This window comes from Haliotis asinina, chromosome 4 (assembly GCF_037392515.1).
Source record: "Haliotis asinina isolate JCU_RB_2024 chromosome 4, JCU_Hal_asi_v2, whole genome shotgun sequence".
NCBI lineage: Eukaryota > Metazoa > Mollusca > Gastropoda > Lepetellida > Haliotidae > Haliotis > Haliotis asinina.
In genome coordinates this window covers 3,128,513-3,152,085 of record NC_090283.1, presented here as the reverse complement: position 1 = coordinate 3,152,085, position 23,573 = coordinate 3,128,513, and the positions used below count along the sequence as shown (strand labels likewise).

The following is a 23,573-nucleotide window of genomic DNA, read 5'->3' as shown; positions in this document are numbered from 1 at the left end:
ACATAATTGATAAAGTCTATCTATTCATAGTTAAGTATATGCCTGAGATAGACTTTCCTCCCTACATGTGATCAAAACCCAGAAATTGGCTAACGGAGTTACCTCCCATCCATAACCGGACTCCGATTCAGAGATTGGTCTGTGCCAAGGTGTAACTATGATTACTGCTCGAGAACATGAACACATTGCAAGTACTCGGCATACAAGCCGCTCCCACTATGAAACAACTCAAACTCCTAGCGAAAGAGGGGCAGCTTAGAGGCCATTCGCGACTGAGGAAAGCTGAGTATTGGAACTGTTGCATCAGCACAGAGTAGTCGATCTACAGTTTGTGCGAACTGAACACGTGATATTATCTGAGAGGCTGACGTATGAATGTAGACAAAAACATCGACGACCTGAAAGCTCTGGTCGCTGACAACGTCAATGAGGAACTGTGCGACTTGGGAAGCCTCAAATTTCAAATCATTGTGACAATGGCGCTTGATAAACAACAGACGGACGGTGCCGTTGAGTACGTCCAGCCTTACCTCAGAATGAAATAGGAAGTCGTGACTCAACCTGAGACGATAGATGCGTTTATCGACATCCCGAGAAAACCTGGAACGCTACACGCGCAGGTGTCCCGGGTGGGTCGCTGACAAAATCGATGAGGTCTATCTAGACATAGCTAAGTACATGCCATTCACAGGCGGGTCGTACCTACCCTTATCCCCCTACAGAAAGAAAAAACAAACAAGTAATGGGCAACGTCAAAAACAGAGGTAATAAGTGTTTGAAGCGATCAGATCGAGTGAACTTCCATTCTCTGCAGGGGGTCATCATGACTGTGGCAGACACGATAACACTCAACAAAATTTTCCTACCTAACAACATACATTTCATGGGGTTGAAATGCATTCTTGAGAAATTATCAGAAAAACAATTTGGAAACTATCTCATAACATTTTATATAGGCAATGGTCATCAATCATCCCAACATCACACTTGTCGATCTAGGAGATCGGGTTCGATCGGGATGGGAAAGAAGATACCTTGTGCGCCCTGAACTTCAAAAAGAACGTGTACACGCGGGTGCCACTGGCAGACTTACAAGAGCCCGAATGGTTGATCAACATGGCCCTCACCACACCTTATATGTCTTATAACAAAAATGATAATGTCACCGAAATCAGGAACAATGTTATCATTCTCGTACCTTTCATTACGGTTGACAATAATGATACACAAGTTATACGAATACCGGGTCACACGGGCTACATGTTACCTAGAAACGACAATCTTTCAGTTTTAAGGGCCGAATTACCCGATTACCAACAGGATTTAATGTGGATCAAACCGGACTCCACACTCAGTATACAAGTCTATCTCGAGGACATTCCTATTTTAGGTAAAGATCTATTTCGTTGGTTGTCAATAGGATGGGAAAACAGACACAATTACCAATTTAATATTTCCGTATCATCATACAACTAGGGTCGCCACCCTCAGTAAGCCTCGAGGGGGGGGTCAGTGCTGTAGTAACTGATTTAATACGTAATGAATTATCACTTATTATTCTGTACAGTAATCTAAACCTTATAAACCTCAAATGCATTAATGGCAAATTAGCAACGACAATAAAAACATATCTTGTAAAGTATAATATATACACAGGATTGTACCCGGTCATGGAAGAAGTAGTGTAGACACTGGAAACCGTAACAACAATTATGTGACATAAGACAAGAACTAGAACGAGAGCGTGATATACGAGCGACATTGGATCAAAATATCACAGAGCTGTTAATTCCGTAGATGTCATCGACACTGCTTTGATGGTAACGGCGCGGGTGCCGGGATGTTATCCACGATCACCCGTAGTGTTTGGCACTGAAATAAGGGTGTGGCTGTGTTGGCCCCTGAGTACCAATCTCGTAAACTACAACGTAAAGCATTGAAACATGTCGAAATCAGAAAATTCTAGCCATATCGATCTCAAGACCATAGGCGACCATATTTCCACCGCACTCAACGAAAAGAAAATATCAGAAGAGATTTGTTTGGTTCTCTCGAAAATCGCTAAATGCAACGGAATGTAACAAGAGATTAGGACCAAGTCTCGTAAAAACTCCATCTCCAGCGATGACAAGATAATACATAGAACAACATAGATACAACAAGTCCAACGGAAAGGAAACGAAAGAAATAATAGAATCACCACAATGGAGAGACCACTACATCTATAGCAACATGATGAAGCCAGGTTACAATATAGACGCAGTAGCTGGGAGTGGACGTGAGGTGTCTGTTATTGGTTCCTGAATGGAATGTATTTAAGGATTGAATAATGTTTCTGTTCATGGGAGTATGAACTGAAAAAAATGAAACTGTATGAATTCTGTACATGCATGGGAAGTTGTACATGTCTGTAAGACTGTAATATTGGAATTCTCAGGCTGTCCCTGGTGTTCTAAGTAGGTAGTGGGCGTAGCCTATTTTGTATGCATAATGCGAATGGAAATCACATGACTAGTTCAGCTAATTGTAATGTTGGAATCACAATGAAATAATGCAAACCAATATCATGCAATATAAAAACAGTGGCCATGTAGAGGGCGAGACCATATTTCGAGGTGGGGGTGGAGTATGAAATGAGTAAGCAAAAATACCCTGTCACATCAGCAATGTTTCAAAAATATCGTGACGAGACAAATCCATATACTCAAATCACTTAAGACGTGCAAGATCTGTATCATGACAAGTTTATCACAATTAATATCCCCTATCAATTACGATCCCAATATGAAAGGGTTTCATATTCATTGCAAGGTCAACATTATAGACTTTCTTCGTGTTCATGAAATGTTACCAGGTCCAGCTGTAGCTGTTATATGCTCGCTGTTTATTTTGCTCTGCTTTCATGCTTTACGAGTAAGAAATAGAAGAGTGTAATACTTTATGGATAATAGCGTCTTTATTTCTATGATGCGACGAGTAAGAAAGTGTGACAATTATCTGCATTAACTGGCTGGAAACATGACTGTGTTGTTAGCATTCAGGATCGGTGTAAACAACAGGACTGTTTCCAGACAGTTGGACAACTAACTCGACAAGACGTAGTGCTGAGACAGACACATACGAATGTTGTTATGATAATACCTCCTCTAAAATCTACATCATCAGCAACGGAACATCTAGCAACAGGCAAGCATTGGTGTGATGGAGGGTTGTCCATCACACATTTATTACTAAAGCAAGATATTAGAGCAACAGTAAACGTTTTGCAGCAGATTCCCTGTCCTGCCTCCATAGACTTTACGGTGTTCTTCCAGTTACTTTATGAGTCCACCTTGTTGTACCAGGAGGTTGCACACGCCACCGCCCTTTGTCGCCAGCATGGCAGCTGTTTCATCATGCTTGTTCCTGGCGTTGATGTCAACAATCCCCAGAGAGAGGACAGACTTCACAATGCCAAGATGTCCTCCCTCAGAAGCATGATGAAGGATGGTGTTACTGTCATCATCCAACAGCATTGCATCAGCTCCTTCTTTCAAAAGCAAGTCAAATATTTCTTTATCCTCCATCCTTGCTGCCATCATCAGAGGTGTCCTTCGACACCGATCGCGACTGTTTATGTCCACCATGCCCAGGACACGGCTCACAATATCCACATGTCCCCCAAGACAGGCCGAATGGAGGACGTTGTTACCAGCATTATCAACTGCAGTGAGTAGTATAGGGAATGACAGTTCTGGCTCACTTTCAAGAAATGTCTCTACAACGTCTTATTTAGTAAATAAGACGTTGGTTGGGCCATTAGCTCTTGCTACTATTACCCCTACTATAAAAAAGTTGGCGGTAATTACTGTGCCTTAGTAGGAGGTAACACTGTGCCGTACGGTACGATCAATAATTCTTCTCTTACAAACCCCCTACCCGGCCCACCCCTCAAGTAGTACAAGTTAGGTTCGTCGGCTTTCATATCCACTTTATCTATGTTGTAAGTTTTGACTGACCATATAGGATCGGTGGCTCGCTTACGGCTATCGCCCCTATGTTATGTTTATATCGATGAAACAGTTTAACGTGAACCGCCTATGATCTCTTTGGTGTTCGTAATAAAGGCTTGTTGGGCTTTTTGTATCCCCTGTTCTATGTACTTTTTTTTCTCATCCTCGCTGATAGCAGACTTACGAGACTTGGACCGAATATCTTGTTTCATTCCGTTATATTTTGTGAGTTCAGATAGGATTGAACTAAACTCCTCTTCTGAGATCTTACTGTCAGAGAGTGCCGTGGAAATTCGCTCACTCACTGTGTTCAGCTTTGCTTCGGCCAGAACCCTGATCTCGTCGTGTTTCAATGCCTTACGATTAAGTCTGCGTGATACTAACTTAAGCGCCAACCCTACCAACCCTGTCACCCCAGCCGTTATTTCAATACCTAGCACTATAGGTGCAGCCACGATGGTGGTTAACAACCCAACGCCTGCCGCCCCTAGTCCCATGCTGGTTGCCATAAGGGTAGTGTCAGCCCCGTCCACGATATTGAAAGCTCTATTGTACTTCTTACATAGTGCTTTCCGCGTGTCACGGTCTTGTTCTAGTTGGCGTTTCACATCACATAACTGCCTCAAGCGGAACCCATCTACGGTTTCCAGCGTCTTCGCTACTTCCTCTACAACTGGGTACAGACCCATCCTATAATATATATTTTGAAAGATATTTTAATTGGGTTTCAGTTAAAAATCTATCAATGAATTTGAAGTCTACAAGTTCTAGACTACTAGTCAGGGCAATAGGTGAGAGGCTAATAGAATTTCCTGTTGTAATAGAAACCCCACGGAGGCTTATTAAGTGGTTTATAGGACCCGTGGTATCCCGTTGTATAACAATACGACAATATTGGTATGTGTAAGACCAGCGTATTGACACCCCGGGTAAAATTTGGTGTACTATTGGGGGGTCTCCATCGAATAAAGCCGTAAAGAAGACTTCTATGATGAGGGTGAAAGGGGAGGATATTCTATCAAGATTACTGCTAAATGTTAATTTATTGTTTGGATAAGCACTTAACCCCTTTTTACCGTAACCAGCAGATGGTATGTGTACTAATGCCCTCTCCGGAATGAAATCCCCGGCCCAGATACCGTTGTTCTTAATCTTAGAGATACGCCCCGTATCTGCGTCTATTGTGATATAAGGTGAGGTGGGTGTTAAGTTGATCAGCCATTTGGGCTCTTTTAAATCTGGTAACGGCACCCGTCTGTACACGTTGTCTTTGAAGTGTAGGATGTATAATTCATCTTCCTCACCAGGCTGATCGAATCCCTCTGTATCTCCCAGGTCGTTAAGCGTAGTGTTGGGATGATGACTGGTCATTATTATACTATTACGATATAATTTCCAACTGGTTTTCTGATAATAATTCAGGGGTTAACTTAATACCCATGAAGTGTATGTTGTCAGGCAGGAATATATTGATTAATGATATCTTGTTTTCCACGATCACGTTGACCCCCTGCAGACTGGTCTTGGAGTCGACACCCACCCGCACGTAAACGTTGCAAACTTGAAACTGGTGTCGTTTCACCCACCCGAGTTTGATCCCCTTCACGATCTCGACATCATTCCCCGATGGTTCCCCTAGGTAGACTTTGATGAACAATGTTGAGTTTGCCGGTAGATCCTCTAGTATCTTGACCACACCTTCGAATTCAGACACCAACTGCAATTTCACGTTTTGCATGGCCGGTTTACTCGATAGCATGTGGGCTGCTATAGTGTTGACTGGGCTGACGACTATACTACGTCTCTGAGTTGGGACGTAAGCCACGAGCAGGGTTCCATTGTTCACGACTTTGTTTAGGTGGTTGTCTTTGTTATCCGTGAACACGTAAGGGGATACGAGTTTAATATTGAGAAACCATTTGTTATCGGGTAACAACACCCACTTGTCATCTTCGGTGAAGACGAGCATATATGGTTTGTTTTTGGCGACGGTAGTGCTCTCAACATCGTCTAAGTCGAACAGTTTACCTCCGAACGATGGGTATATTACCCAATTATTATCACCGGTGTTGACAAGGGAGTACTTAGTGTTTACTGTTGCTCTTGTGGTATCTATCATATCACTTAGGGTTCCACCGGAGGGGATTTCAAAGCGTTTGTAAATGTTGTTTTTCAGTTGCAAGGCATACGATTTACCATCTACTCCGGGAGCGTCGAAACCGCGTGTGTCTCCGAGGTCGGAGATCCCGATATTGACGCATTTTTTCACTCCGGGCCCTTGTGCGCTGGTCATGTTACATGAAGTGTTAAGCTGAGGTATCCTATATTTACAGGATTATGATTTATATCTAACACCGATATTGTCAGCTCAGGTATGTTGCCCTGGGTTAATCTCTTATACTGCCGTGGTGAAAATGACTCGGTTCTACCGTCGTTGAATTTCTCAGTTTTCACCGGCACTGCTCTCAGTATAGTGGAAGGGTGGCCTCCTTGAATGTTATACGTTGTGCTCACCTGACCGAGATGAATGTATAACTCTCGGTACGGTACTAGGTCGGGTAACTTCGTACCTGTGACGGTTGTTGTTGGTTTTATCTCGTCAGGAGACATACCGAGCATCCTTGCTAATGGTCGGCCGAGCCTCAAAGGGTTTATTCCATTGTTGATTAACACCACTGTGCCGTTCGAGTCGTTCATCTTGAGTTCGGCTCCCAGGGGTTTGAAGACCTCGTCGTTTAGAGAGCACACGCTGTAGTAGCCGTCAGTTATCTGACTGCGAGTTCCACTGACGAACAGCTTATTGTTGCTGATATTAATGTTAGTCCATTGCGGTAGGTAGGTGATATCGCAGAGTGCGACTTCGAGTTGACCTGACGTGTTATCGATCGCGTGCGTCAGCTGAACGGCCTCACCGCTAGTTATTCCTGGAAGTGTTATGTACATATTACATATATATTTATTATATAATAGTTTTAAAATGTATTCCCCTGGTGTGTTGTACCCTAAACTGGACGTAGATTTCTCCACCATGAAGATCGTGGTTGCTCCTGGGTTGTATTTCAATGCCAAGTTTATAGATATGCCTGATAAGTATAAGCTTTCGGTGACTAACATTGAGGCAGTCCACGCTTGGTTCAACAACCCTATGCAGTTCTGGCAGAACCAATTCAACTTTGCCGTGTGGTGCGCTACAACGGGGTGTGGTGTGACATTGACCGACACTCGGCGTGGGCCGCTGAGTCAGTCTGTGTTCAAGTTCCACGTGTACTACCAGGTCAGACGTATCCTTAAAGAGATCAGCGCCCCCCTCCCACAGGACAAAGCGTGGGACGCAACAAACAACCCGTACGATAGACGGGCCTACGAACGTATTTGCAACGAATTCGAAATAAACCCGAAGACGGATTGGCGTTTGCCGGGGCTGAACCACGGGTTGGGTATTCCTTACGCTCATGGGCTCTCGCCAAAAGCATTTGACAAACATATACTAATAAAATTTATGCAACGAAAAATGTTTAGTACGGAACGTTTTTCCCATGCATTAGCTGATCTTGTTCCTAAACCTAACAAATCTGGACCAAAACCAGTGAAAGATGCTAGTGATGATTTACTGACACTAGGTATACTTAGGCAGGACTTTGCTTTGTCGAGTAATGAATGGAGGGATGATCGTATGGACTTTAAAAAAGGTGGTGTTGGTTTCACAATCCAGAAAGTGGAGCAGTCAAACACAGACGGGTGGAAAATGTTCATGCTGGACACGTCGAAAGGATTCACTCGTGCAGGGGTAGTCAGGTTGAACGACTCGATTCGAACGTACGTGTGGGCGCTGTTGGGTGCACAGTCGATGACGCGTTCCAACATCCTCGGTAAGGGAACTGCTTACGACGCTCAGACACAATTCGTTTCCAACGTTGAGGATGCTATCAATTCCCCGCGGGCTATCGAACGCTACCAAAACGTGTTAGAATACGCCAGGTCGAAAGTCGACTACGTGTTCGGCGTGGGGTTGTACATGGCTCCGAGTGATATGCAACTGAGAGTAAAAAAAGTGGTGGGTTATAACAACGAAATAGTCATAGCCACGAAGGATCAAAAGTTGGGTATCAACCCCGATATTAACACCACCTATATCCCACACATCCCACCACGTGAAAAGGGTATAGTTGCGTCGCCCCCGGAGCCTAAAGTTCAACCAACACCACAGGAGGTGGCCCCTCATATGCAGGCCTCCTATCAGCAGCATATTGATAGTAAAACGGCCCTGGTGGTTGGTGGGGTAGCTTTGGGGCTTATTTGGTTAAAGATTTCTTAGCCGCTACGTACACCAGACCCGCCACGGCGACGATGGCTGCCCACAGGTTTTGACTGAGCCACATGGCAGTTTTAGACAGAGCGCTCAACAACCACGAGACGATGCTACCCAGTATGCCGGGAAGGGCTTCGGCGGCTTTACCAGCCAGTTTAGCTAGGCCTTCCCCGAGTTTTTTAATCCAGTCTTTAACACCCCCACCGCCACTTGGAGTTCCCCCACCGGCAGGACCCACAGGGGTTCCCCCCGTCAGTGACACCACCAGGGTTGATATAATGAAACCCAATGCAGTCAGAATGCTGGCGATGGTGATCCCTTGCTCCCGGAACAATATCCGAATCCTGTTGGCTAAAGTTGCATCCTCGTTCAGTATTCTATCGATTGTTTCACGAATACGACTGATCTGGGATCGAAGCTGTTCACGATTCGAGGAAGCGGATTCCAATCGTGTACGTCTCTCGTCTTCTAAATCGCGTAGTCGTTCATTGATACGGCGCTTCATATCATCGTTTTCAGTTTCGTTGAGTTTGGTTTTTTCCCTAGCGATGTGCTCGTCGATTTCGTTCAGTTTCCCCATGTTGTTCACGAGTTCTCCACGCACGCGTTTCACGGCTTCGTCTAAGCCGTACAGTTCCCTTACCGGAAAGTCAAATCCCGGTAACGGTTTGTCCCAGTAGGTGCTCAACAGTTTTTCTATGCTGTCTGAGGCTTCTGTAGCACGCTGTGGTGTCATTTCATCTCTAGTGGTGAGGTGGGATCTGGTAGCTTGCAGATCTTTTTCAACGGCCTTAGGTATTGCACCACCGTAATTACGCATGTTTAGATTTTCACGGATAAATTCAACACCATAGCGGCTGGCTAGAGTTGACAAGGCCAGTGGTTTTTTATTGCTCTTGTTAAAGAGGTCAACCCCTGGGTCAGACTTAAGGCGTAGAACACCCTTTGTATCAATAAAAAAATCCTTATGGTATCGACCCTGTGGTTCAACGTAGTTTTTATCTCTTCTTAAACTTTCGAAATAATCATTTACCGTTGTTTCCAAGAGTTCTTGGTTCAATGGTGAACTAGTAAATGAGGTCTCCTGCTCATCATATGCCTGGGCACTAGCGCCCGGCATCTCCGTCATATCTATATCTTCATCCATTAGTATTAAAAATATATTTCTTTTATATAACAATGTACGGCAGAAAATTAGATCCTTTCAGAAAATTGAGAGAGCCATTAGGAGCCAGAGCCGTGCGACAGTCGGTGACCATCACCAACAATCCCAGCAAGATAGACCAGAACCAAACTCTGCTGGTTAGATTTCCAAACCTTGGTGAGAATGACCTCATTGTACCAGGCACTGTTCGACTGGCGTTCAATATCACGTTGACCTCCGACAACGACAAACGCGAGCTAGTGCGGAACGTGGGTCGAGCTATCATCAAGAAAACGACCGTCAAGATCAGCGGTAACGAGGTGCTGAGCATCGACGACAGCGACGTGTTTCACTGCTACAAGGATCTCTGGAAAAGCGATGGAGAACGAGTCAATGATGTGTACCAGGGTATCAGCAAATCAACCCGGGCGCGCATAGGGTATGTCTTCACGCAAGACTAACAAGACAAGCTATCGGCCGGTGAAAAGGCCATCGCTCTAGCATACGGGAATCGATTCTGCGTGCCGCTCGACTTCGAGTTGCTCACGGGACACGCGCCGTTTTACCAGGCCGCGCTGGGTGATAGGCTCGAATACGAGCTCACGTTTAACGACTATAGCAAAGTAGTGCGTACGCCGAACGGTGATGAGGCCAGTTATGCCATAGACAACATCTCTCTGGAGTTCGACATGGTCACTAGCCCGGAGCTGGCCAGGCAGGTTCGAAGTCAGTACTCTGGGAAGATGGCTATCCTATACGATCGCGTACTGAGACATAGATCAGTCGTGCGAGATAAGAGCGACACTGTGTGGAATATCAACCTGAACGTGCCGGCGAGATCGATGAAAGGTATCCTGGTCGTCCCCGTGGAGGATTACGAGCCATTCCAGAGGGACAGCGAGAAGTTTTTCAACCCCGAGATTGAAAAGGTGGAAGTGACCATCGAGGGCGTGCCCAACCAGCTGTTCAGTCATGGTATGAGACCACACCAGCAGTGGGATGAGATAAAAAAGCTACCAGTGGGGGATTACATAATAAAGGACCTGGACCTAAGCTCCGTGCAGATCGGTGAATACCTGACCACCAAGTACGCCCTATGGTTGGACATGCGATCCACGGATGATGATAAACTGCACGGTAGCGGACGTCGTATAGATAACGGCAGCGAAGGGATAACCATCCAGATTACTAAGAAGGCTCAAACCGCTGGTAAGTTGAAATTATATCTGTACGTTATTATGGACGCGCAACTTAATATAGACAATGGGAGATTCGTGCAAGCCATCTACTAGTGGGGGAGACCCCCACACCCCCCAGGGGTACCCCCCACTACCCACTGACCCACACTGCGCTATCATATGCGGGCAGACTGGCTGTGGGAAGACCGTTTTCGTGTTGGATATGTTGGAGGGTTACTACAAGGATGTGTTCGATAACATCGTTATCATGTGCCCTACTCTGGGCATGAATAAAACGTACGCGCGACCTTGGGTAATGACGGACCCTGACGTACACAAAATCGACCCTGGAACACGCCTGCAGGACTGGTTGAAAGCTCTTCACGAGAAATTTAAAGGGGAACCGACGCTGTTTATACTGGACGACTGCAGCGCTAATCGCGAGATAACAAAAAAGAGAGACATGCTATCGTACCTGGCCTTCTCCGGCCGGCATGCAAATCACAGCGTCTGGGTGCTAACGCAGAAGTTCAACTCGGTGTTGAAAGACCTCAGGGAGCAGACGCGATGGGTGGCCTTATTTCACTGCAAGGATAGGGATTCGTTTGAGGAGTGTTTGAGAGAGAACGATGTGATGAGTAAATTAGAACGGGAACGGGTGAAGAAACAGCTCGCTGAAACTAAACACGCTAAGCTCGTTCTAAAGACCGACCAACCAGTAGCATATATAGTATGCTAAGCAAAGCTAAGCAAAAGCTAAGCAAAGCTAAGCTAAAGCTAAGCAAAGCTAAGCATATAGCTATGATATTCGAAGTATTTGTCGTGTGCAACTTAACTTTCATTTCTCTGTGTTTTGTCTGCATCGGGCATTATATAGTTAAAACTAAATCTTACTTGTTATATTATAAGATGGAGTGTGAGGAATTGCTCGAACAGTTGGGGGGTACCCCCAGTGGGGGTGTGGGGGATTCCCCCATGCGAGAGAAACTGGTGGCGTTGGCTGTTGGCGGCAAAGCCAAACATTACTTTGGAGACTACACTCCGGATAAAATTCACAAAATGTCAGCCGAAGAAATCGATAAGCTGTACAATAGATACGAGTCCCGGCTCGGAGCAGAAATGACAAAGACAATAGGATCGGCTATGACCCAGATATACACCGGTATTGTGTCACATTTCCTTCCCATTCCACCAGAGCGCCGACTTTACCTGTGGGAAGACCTCGAGAAAGACCCTTTTATCGAACACGCCGTGAGCTCTATCAGCTGCGGGCTGTACCACAAATATGGTATGTTGTTGGCTCCAGTGACGGCGGCGATTATCACGGCAAAACATTGTCAATTTGAGAGAAAGAATAATAATAATAGTATAGATGGATGCTGCACAGGAAACCCCAGTGGAGGAGACCCCTTCACAGGAACCAGTGAGTCCCGAGGTGACGGTGGAGACCCCTTCAGTGGGGGTACCCCCAACAGTAACCAGACAGAAGAATCCTAAGAGAGTAGCTGCCGGTAAAAAACGGTGGTGTAACCAACATAAAGTGACCAACCCAACCCGACTGTTGTTGGCTGTAGGTGTAACTGCTGCCTTGGCTATCTCGTGGTTATATACACGTGAGGGAAACCCTCACCGTGAGGTGGTACCTGAGGTGGTAACCCCCACTGTTGGGGGTGTGGGGGGTACCCCCACCGTCGACCCGCATATCATGTTATAATTTTAATATTTTATATCATATACATAATGTCTGAGGGGAAAACGTTCGTCAACGACGCATACCACGCCACAGTGGTCGCTAGTCTAGCCGTAGGGTACGCTCGGTTGACTAAAATGGTGCTTAAACAACCAACTATCAAGCTAGATTTCAACCTGCAGGATATGGGTATGCTCATAATGAACCTTGGTATGGCGATGGCCACAAAAGACATCCTAGTAAAACAAGGAATAATACCTGATAATATAATGAAATAAATATAGGGATGGCCACGATAGCTATGATGGTCGGTGGGGCGTTAGTGAATGCCCTGGCATTTTCCGGGAGTAATTTCCTCTTCTCGAAACTACGAGATGATCACGCGGCTGAAATACAGGAAGAAAGGAAGCGACACGATCTCGCTACTGAGAAATTACAAAGAGCACAGGACGAGTACGTTAAAAAACGCCTCCAGAGGATCGATTTTATTAACGAACAACTCAAGCGTGAAAACCATGCCATTAAAACATTCTACGATGTCGATGAAGCAATGAAAGAATACTATCTACTAATTGGTAAACAATTGGAACCGCTCAATAAACCCACACTCGCTCAGTACTACACACCATCCAAGGGACAAATGAATCGTGAACTGGGCTTCATAGTGTTGGGTATAGCAGCTACTGCGTTGGTTGCGAAGCAATTAAACTGAAATACCTATATAAGTAAACATGAGACCCGCTCCATACCGATGCGAATATATACTTATGGGGAAGACCGAGGCCTGTGGTAGGAAATGCAGGAATCAGGGGTTCTGTTGTTTCCATATGGGAAGTCCTAACTACACGTGTTCTGTGTGTGGTATCGGGGTTAAAGGGCACTACTGTTTATGTAAAGCTCACGGAGCGAACGTAGTCAGACATCAACTCATATACGAGAATAAAAAAGGCTACATAAAAGAACGTAGGCGACTGCTCAAGATAGCCACTTAAGAGTTACCTCCCCTTACTGTGAACCAATTAGAGATTATACACACCTACGTATAGCTATGTCTGCGGAAAGTGTGATTAAAAACATATTCAAATATGAACTGGCTTTATGGGGAAGCTTCAGATTTAAGATAATATTGGACGTGGTATGGATTAAAGAGGGTTTTAAGTATACTCACCCCTTCGAATGGGAGCGGGATATCGCGACTCAATACCATATAGAACGTTTTTCAAGTCTAAGTGAATACTATAACCAAGGCGAGTGCTGGATTGAAACAGCCACACTATATATTTTACCAGGTACGTGGGACGATTTGACAGAATTACTAGAATTGGACCCGGCTGCCCGAGTTTGGCCTCTTCTGGATTGAAATATTTTTTAATAAGGTTACTGTGAACCAATTAGACATTAGTTCTCTTAGGTGTAAACACGATGTCTACTGTAAGCGAGCTCAAGAGGGTCGCAAAACAGAGAGGTGTTATCGGGTATTCTAGAATGCGGAAGTCAGCATTGTTGAGATTACTAGGTTTAGAAGCCCCTCCTACGGTAAAACAATTAAAAGCTCAAGCGAAACAGCTTGGGCACACGGGTTATTCAAACCTGGGGAGAGCCGGGTTAACCGCATTGTTATCACATGCCCCCGTAGCACGTCCCACTGTAAAACAACTGAAAGCCGAGGCACACGATTTGGGTTTAGGCGGGTATTCCCGTATGAGAAAACCACAGCTTGTAGAATTATTACAACAGAATAGAGCTATTGACCTACAGTTCGTGCGCACTGAGCGCGCTGTAGGTAACTATTTGAGAGGTTGGCGCATGCACGTTGATAGAAACATAGACATTATAGATATCAAGCCTCTGATAGTTGATAAGGTCAACCAGGAACTAAATAATCTAGGAAGTATCAAGTTTCAGATCACAGTGAAAATGTCGCTCGATAAGCAGGTTGGGAGTACCACTGAGTATGTTCAGCCTTACTTCCGAGGTCAACAAGAGGTCGTCACACATGCAGAGACCATTGACGCATCAATCGATACAAGTTTTCAGCAGATACGAGAATACCTAGAACGCTACACACACTTGGGGTCCGGGTGGGCTGTAGATAAAATCGATAATGTCTATCTAGACATAGCTAACTACGTGCCGTTCAGAGGCGGGTCATACCTAGCCTTGCCTCCCTACTATAGGAACAAACATGCCATAGTAAACGTTAAGAATAGAGGAAACGATTGCCTGAGGTTAGCTATCAGGTCAGCCTTATTTCCAGCTGGCAAGAATTCAGATAGGCTTTCTAGCTATCCCCAAGACGATGGGCTTAATTGGGATGGTATAGATGAACCCACCCCCATATCCCAGATCACTAAAGTAGAAAAACAGAATAATATGGCTATAAATGTCTTTGGGCACGAAGGTAACAAAACAATAGTACACAGGGTCAGCCCGGTGAAGGATCGCCAAGTTATCAATATATTCATGATCCAGCGAGGTGAAAAGTATCACTATACATGGATAAAACATCTCAGCCGGTTGTTGCACGACCAGTCGAAACACGATGGGGAAAAACACTTTTGTGTACGATGCCTACACGGTTTCAGTCGAGCTGATTTATTAGAATCCCACCGGGATGATTGCCAAGGTGTGGGGCAGACGGCCATACGAGTCGACATGCCTAAGGAAGGTGAAAATATCCTAAAATTCAGTAACCACAAGAACCAAATGTCTGTGCCTTATATCATATACGCCGACTTCGAAGCCTTAGTTGTGGGTGGGGATTCCCCTAGTGGGGGTAGCTTCACCCACAAAACCCAGGAACATAAGGCCTGCGGTTTTGGATACATTGTCGTCCGTTGTGACGGGGAAACGAAAGCTCCGGTAGTGTATAGGGGCCCTGACGCGGCTGAAAGGTTTCTAAAGTGTTTGCAGGAGGAAGAAAAAATTATTAGGAATGCATTGTATAGAATCGCTCCCATGCGTATGACCCGAGCCGACAGGCTAGCTCACGCTAGTAGCACTAACTGTCACGTGTGTGAATCACCACTTAACGGTGATTCGGTGAGAGATCACTGTCACATAACTGGTAAGTATAGAGGCGCCGCTCACAACGCGTGCAACCTCAAGCTTAAAATCAATCCTAAGACAATAAACATCCCCGTTGTCTTTCACAACTTGAGAGGGTACGACTCACACTTGATCATGCAGGCCATCGCGAAAATCGATGGTAATATAACGTGCATCCCCAACAACATGGAGAGATACATCTCCTTCAGCTTAAACGGACTTAGGTTCATTGACTCGTTTCAGTTCCTCCTGTCGTCACTCGACAGTCTGGTCAAGGCCAACAATACCTTCCCTATCACCGATCGATACACAGACGCCGAGACTAGACCCCTGCTTATGAGGAAGGGTGTGTACCCCTATGAGTACATGGATAGTTGGGCCAAGTTCACCGAGACCAGACTACCTCCTATTGACTGCTTTTATAGCAAGCTGAATGAGGCGTCCGTCTCACGAGATGATTACTCGCACGCGACTAACGTATGGAATAAACTGGGTTGTAAGAACCTGGGTGATTATCACGACCTGTACTTGAGGACAGATGTACTGCTGTTAGCCGACGTGTTTGAAACGTTTCGGCGGACCTGTTTAAAGCAGTATAAACTCGACCCCGCATGGTATTACACCAGCCCAGGTCTGTCGTGGGACGCCTTGCTTAAAAAGACCGGAGTTAATTTGGAATTGCTCACAGATTACGACATGCACCTATTCATTGAGAAAGGCTTGCGAGGTGGGATTTCCATGGCATCCAAACGATACGCGAAAGCAAATAATCAATACGTGAAAGGTTACGATCCTAACAAACCAACCAATCACATTCTATACCTCGACGCAAACAACCTGTACGGCTGGGCCATGAGTCAGTATCTACCTACAGGGGGATTCGAATGGGTACCCCACGTTGATGTTATGGGGGTTGCACCAGATTCGAACAAAGGGTATATCCTCGAAGTTGACTTAGAGTATCCCAAGGAATTACACACATCGCACAACAGCTATCCCCTTGCACCCGAACGTATGAGGGTTAACACAGACTGGATGTCTGAGTACCAACATAACTTGTCAGGTGGGCGTGTGACAGACGTTGAAAAACTCGTGCCTAACTTAATGAATAAGACCAAGTACATCGTTCACTATCGCAACCTACAGCTGTACCTGTCGTTGGGTATGAGGCTGACCAAAATACACAGGGTGCTCATGTTCGACCAGAGCCCATGGATGGAGCCCTACATCAGAATGAACACAGACCTACGAAAAAAGGCCACCAGTGATTTTGAGAAAAATCTCTACAAGCTCATGAACAACTCGGTGTTTGGTAAGACTATGGAGAACCTGAGGAAACGCGTGACCGTGAAGCTGGTTAGATCTAGTGAGGAAGACAAGCTCAGGAAATTGATAGCCAATCCGGCATTCAACCGTAGTAAGATATTCACAGACAACCTGGTTGCCCTACACATGAAGAAAAGCCACATAAAATTCAACCGGCCTGTTTACGTGGGGATGAGCATCCTCGATTTATCCAAACACCTGATGTACGACTTTTACTACAACGAGCTCAAGAAACAGTACGGCGACAGGTGTGAAGTGCTGTACACTGACACGGATTCCCTGCTGTTAGAAATTCGAACCGAGGACGTGTACGAGGACATGAAAAAACACCTCGATTTATACGACACCAGCGATTATCCTAAGACCCATACCCTACACAGTACGGTAAATAAAAAGGTCCTAGGTAAGATGAAGGACGAGTGTGCTGGCACGCCCATAGCCGAGTACATAGGTTTGAGACCTAAGATGTACTCCATACTGAAAGCCGACAATAGTGAGATCCGGAAGGCTAAGGGGGTTAAGAAGTATGTGGTGAAACAACACATCAAACACGCCAGATTCAAGGAAGCCCTGTTCAAGACCCGTACCTTTAGACATAAAATGAACACACTTAGAAGTGATGGGCATAAGATATACGGACTGACTATAAACAAGACGTCACTATCGCCTATGGACACGAAACGTTGGATAGCTATTGATGGAATAAACACATACGCGTATGGACATGAAAAAATTTGAGGCTATTTACTACAGCCCGCGTGGGTACTGGAAAGGAGCTAGCGCAGTAGATAAGCTAGCTAAACTAGCGCGAGTACCCCCGGAGGAAGCCAAAGCGTGGCTTGAAAAACAAGCCCTGTGGCAGATCTATTTACCGGCACCACGCTACGTGCCTAGAAGGAGGTTCGGTATTAACATACCTAATAGCATTCACCAGGCAGACCTATTGTTCCTACCCCACGATAAGAGGTACAAGTATGCCTTAACCGTAGTGGACGTAGCCAGTCGTTACAAGGAAGCCGAACCCTTGACCACGAAAGATTCGGCCCAGGTAGCCAGAGGATTCGAACACATATACAAACGCAGCCCGCTGACGTGGCCAACAGAGCTGCAAGTTGACCCCGGACGGGAGTTCATGGGTGCCGTGCCACAACTGCTAGCCAAACACGATACAAAGGTCAGGCGTGGCACGGCCGGAGCCCATCGCAGCCAAGCCATAGTTGAGAGATTTAATAGGACTTTGGCTGAGCGCTTGTTCGGCTATCAGTATGCTAGGGAGATGGTCACCCCTGGAAAACGATCGACTGAATGGGTCACGAGGTTACCCAAGGTGGTGTCGGCAATCAACCATGAAGTCACCCGTCTCACCGGTAAGAAACCGGCAGACGCTATCAAACTAAAATCAATAGTTGCAGAGTCGGCCGCTCCATTGCGTGGGAAGGAGAAACAGATACCAGATAGGGCCCTAGTGAGGTATCTATACCAGCCGGGGGAACACGAGGGCGATAGCCGTAAGCGAGCCACCGATCCTATATGGTCAGTCAAAACTTACAACATAGATAAAGTGGATATGAAAGCCGACGAACCTAACTTGTACTACTTGAGGGGTGGGCCGGGTAGGGGGTTTGTAAGAGAAGAATTATTGATCGTACCGTACGGCACAGTGTTACCTCCTACCAAGGCACAGTAATTACCGCCAACTTTTTTATAGTAGGGGTAATAGTAGCAAGAGCTAATGGCCCAACCAACGTCTTATTTACTAAATAAGACGTTGTAGAGACATTTCTTGAAAGTGAGCCAGAACTGTCATTCCCTATACTACTCAGTGAGATCAGCTCCTTTAGTCACAAGCAGGTCGAAGATCTCCCCATGTCCTTTGCATGCTGCCGCCTCCAGTGGAGTCCTCCCGGACTTTTCCCTATCGTTGATGCCTACAGCATCATGTAAGAGGATGTAGTCCACAATCTTAACATCCCCACCCCAACAGGCAAGTCGAAGGATGTTGTTTCCATCTCTGTCTGTTTCTGAAGTAAGACCCCCTTTACTTACAAGTAATTGAAACATATCTAGTTTCCCCTGACAAGCTGCACACATCAGTGGCGTTCTCCCATCCCGCCCTCTACAGTTGATGTCCACCATGTCCTTTGAGACGACTTGTTTCACCATTGTCACATGCTCTCCATAACAAGCCCAGTGAAGGATGCTGTTACCGACATCATCCACACGTTTGACATCAGCACCTTTCTTCACAAGTAAGTCAACCAGCTCTCTGTGTCCCCTTCTTGCTGCCCACATCATCGGTGTCATTTTCATTTTCCCTGGTTTGTTGATATCCTCCAGACTGTGATCCAGGATGTCTCTAACTCTCCGTAGGTTCCCTTCTTTACAGGCGTCAATGAGGTCAGTGTCCTCTGTAAGACAAATGACACACTGCTTGTCTTATGTATGAAACATATTACAAATTTGTTTCAGCAGGTATAGCGTGTGAGTTTTACAGTTTAACAAGTGGAAATTGTTAAACAATGTCAACAGCATAAACACCTAGTTCCACACCGGCTATAGAAAACTTGAATACCACTTGACTGAACTCAAAAAACCGTGCTTACTATATGCATATTTGTTATGACAATACCTGTGCAGAGTAATATAAACTTGTCCTAATGCCGGCATTCGGAATTCACAATGTGCATATTTTGTGTAGTAATTATTCACTGAATGCTACACCTGTCTGACTAAAATGCCGGTAAAGAAACCAAACAATCAAAAGACACTATTGAAACATAGCGGACTACAGGTGTCCACACGTCCACTGTGTGAAGATTAATGTCGTATGGCACCACTCGGCATCTGTAGAAAATATAGACAGGGCATAACAACACGTGTGACACTAAACAAGATCAGCCTTCAGAGCAGACTTCAATCAAATGGATAAGGAACTGTCTGATTTCTGGGTACATAAGTTTGGACACTGGGTCTTAGGCTGAGATTTCAACAACGCCACACCCCATACTGTAGTTGCGACACACAACTTAGACCAGTCAAGGTCCGGTTTAGAATAACCTTCAGTAACCCTGCTTGTCGTAAGAGGCGACTAACGGGATTGGGAGGTCAGGCTAGCTGACTTGGTTGACTACATGTCATCGCTTCCCAGTTGAAGAGATCGATGCTCATGCTGTTGGTCACTGGCTTGTCTGGTCCATATTATTTACAGACCGCGCCATTGTGGGAATATTGTCGAGTGCGGTGTTAAACCTCACTCACTCAATTTCTTCTGTAACGTTGGTGTTGATGTCATGAACTGCCTTTCAGACTTGACCCCGACAAAATACATTCTCTTGTAAATCAACCCAGACCTTCCAATAAATGGAGTAAATAATTTCTGTCATCTGAGTGTTATGATAAACATGAAATCAGGGTAGGCCCGAAGACACAGCTCAAGAGTATTAGATTGTGGAAACTTTGCTTGTAAAAAATGCGATTCAGTCTAAAATCCATATTTATTTAAGATAATGATTTCAGGCCGGTGTTCTTACCGCCATCAGCGAGGAGCTTTTGATCGTGACTGTACATTTCATACGAGCCTGAAAATAGACAACAAATGTAAATGCTTAGACGTGCTGTTGAGCTTGTCATAATTTGACATACCTTTAGATACATTCTGCACATCCAATACAATGAATGAAGTAGTGGGTATCAGTCATTTTCAAATATGTTAAACACAGAGTACATATTTACACACAAAAGACATATCTGATTTCCTTGTTTTCCAAAAAGCAACAAACACCTACCCAGATCTCACAGCCGATGCACACACATATCCAGATTCACTTGTAAAACATGCATTATCTTATATAGGATAAACTTTATCTTAGAAACAATTTGCTTGTGTGACGCAATGCACCTCCTTTTAAGACCATCCGAAAACTCCGACGATATATTGCATTTCAGTAAACATGCTACTTGAGAACATCATGCATTCTCAATGTACATATTTGTGTTAACTGAATTATGGAAAAACTGCTAAAAGAGTTATACTCATAAGTGAAGGGGTCACATAAGTGATGTCATGAATCTGTGTATTTATATCTTACCCATTTCTCTTCTTTTTATTACCCTGCAACAGAATAGCAATCAGTAATTAGCAGGAAACCAAACGTCATGTATGTTTGCTCATCGCATTAATCAAGTTTCTATTAGTAATTGCAAATGGAATGTAATCCAGTTATTGACATCATGAGCATCGACCTACACGTTTGGGTTACAATGACCGACATCAACTAAGTCGCCAACCCTGACCACACCATCCATTTAGTCCCTGTTATGACACGCATGGTTTCTAAGCTGAGCCTCTGAGAATCAACATTCAACTTAAAACAAAGTTTGACATAATTGCTCGTATCTATGACTTGACCACAATCTACTGCTCATCAAAGAAAGGGCACAATTAAGGGTAATATTTTATACATGTATTGTGCATTAACGAAAGAATACAGTTGTAAGAAACAACCCGATTCCCGTGGAATCCTGCTATTCAGGTTAGTAATCTCTGGTGCTGCCCATCACTAAGCGAACAAACACACTACGTAAAGACGCACTTTAACGTTTAACTTTTTATCTCATCACTGAAAGGCAACTTCATGTATGAAAGACATGTTTCAGTGAAATATATTTATACCTTCTTCGACGTTTGTACACAACTAGAATGATGATGGTAATGCTGATGATGGTGGTGGTGGGTATGACGACGACCAACACGACAACAGGTATTGCAACTTCGGGTGTTGAGGTATTTGCTTGTACATGATATTCAATTCTCCTTTGACAACTTCCTGAAAACCAAAACATTAATTCTAACACAGTATGACATTTCAGTCTTTGTAAGAATGAACGTGAACCAACAGAACATATTTTATCTATCAAGAAAGTGTTTTATATATATACTGAAATGTATGTAAACCAATTTGAGAAACAAATTGCTACGTCCTAACATGATGATAGCAAGACAGCTCGTGGGAACTTTCGAGGGCTGAGTTTGATTCACCTTCAGATATCTATTATCATGAAAGGCACACTCCAAAAAGACACTCCACAGTGTACGTACCGTCGTATATCTCACAATAATCTCCTGAATAGTTCACTCTACATTCTATGCAAGTTCCCATTTGTACATTACACACATTGTTGAGGCAGTTCCTGCTACACCGGTGATTACACTGATCCCCATGCCAGCCTCTGTTGCATCCTTCTGAACATCTTCCAGTCTGTTTGTGTAGACGGCCCCGTCAGCGGAGGAGGCACAGTTAGTGCTGCACATTTTGTTACAGGTTTCACCATATGTACCCAAGGGACACTCATCAGCCTTTCCTGGAATGACTGAAACAGAAAAATAATCACGGTGCTGAAACTGTAGGCGACTTATTCAAAGGTATTAGTCCACCAATTCTTATCTGAATGTGTATTCCACATAAGGGGTATTTGTCATCACACTTGTGTGCTAACTGAAATACATACGTATTGAAACAATAACTCACCAAATGTTGTGACCAGCAGGATGTACTTCAGCATCTCTGGCTCTGTCTGAAAGTGAAGAGACATTTGTTGTCGTTCTGTTCTTCACTGTGAACATTTTCATTATGTTTTCTGCTGTAATGCATTTGGTTGATGAGCACCTCCACTTTTGCTTCAAAATGAAACCATATCTACCTACCGGTAACCTCCCAAAACTTAGACAGCTATATCGTAGACAGCTTAGAACAACAATATTTCTGGTTCAGTGCACAACTATGGTACTATGTTGACCATGATATGATCTAGGCATATTAAACATCGCATTTCCAGGAAAATTCCTTAAAATATAATATTTATATCTTGACAACTGAGAAAAGATTAAAGTTTTTCGTGCAACAGTCACAGTTGTGTGTCGTTATTATGCTGGAAAGTCAGGTTTTCTTCATCATTGATCGGACAACTGAAGGAGGTGACCACTTAAGACGTGGACATCAAGATCCACAGTATTGAACTTCCTTGGCACCTCTGCAACTGCCCCTCACTATCCCAACTCCAGGCTGAATATTCCTCAAAGTGCTGTACACTGAGGAATGTCTACCAGCTCACCATTTTGCTCGTCACACACCTTTCGAAATCATCAACAACCAGTTGTCTTTTCTTTCATGTCAAATCTGCCATGTCAACAAAGGAAGCGGACTGACGCACCAGGGGAGATAACTGTTGATGTATTAAAGTTCATTCTTAAGCTTAGTTGTAAAAGATTTGGCTATAATATTAGTACTTTAATTCATAATGTAAGACCTATTTTTAACGTCTATCACTAGTATTAGGAAATCGAGATTTTCTCAACAAATTCTGGGAAATATTATAAACAGTAGGAGTAGATCTTTCGAATGGTACATGGTATGTAAAGGTTATTATGTTTATAAGCTGAAAATTTCCTTGATAAAGGTAAGCTTCATCTATCATCCCCGAGACACTGGCAACACTGTATTTGTAGTTGTTTTGTCTGAGGGTTGATAAATACATAATGGCGTTCCTTTAGCTACCCTGGGAAGATGAGTCACTTCTCCTCCCACCCGCGAGTTCACTGGAGCGTGAGCCATATTGGTGAGTTCAACAGAACGAATAGTCGGTAAGCGAGCACACTTCATCTTGGTTTTTAACTTGAGACTGGTACAATTGTGGTAGCGCCACGCTAGAATGGACACGACAGGAGAGCCTGGTATCACTGATGGGAAAGGTTTGGTAAATGAAAATATCATGAATGCCATGTGGTCGAAGGCCAGTGGGTATTAGGGGGTGTTGATAGAGAGGCAAGGCACAAGATATTTGTCGCACCAGTAGCCAGTATTTTATTTTCATTTCCAATTTGTTTCCA

General features: G+C 44.5%; 1 pseudogene; it reads right to left on the bottom strand.

Moving 5' to 3' along the window:
• Positions 1-2,934: 2,934 nt before the first annotated feature.
• Positions 2,935-22,588, bottom strand: LOC137282155 (ankyrin repeat domain-containing protein 16-like; annotated as a pseudogene).
• Positions 22,589-23,573: the final 985 nt, after the last annotated feature.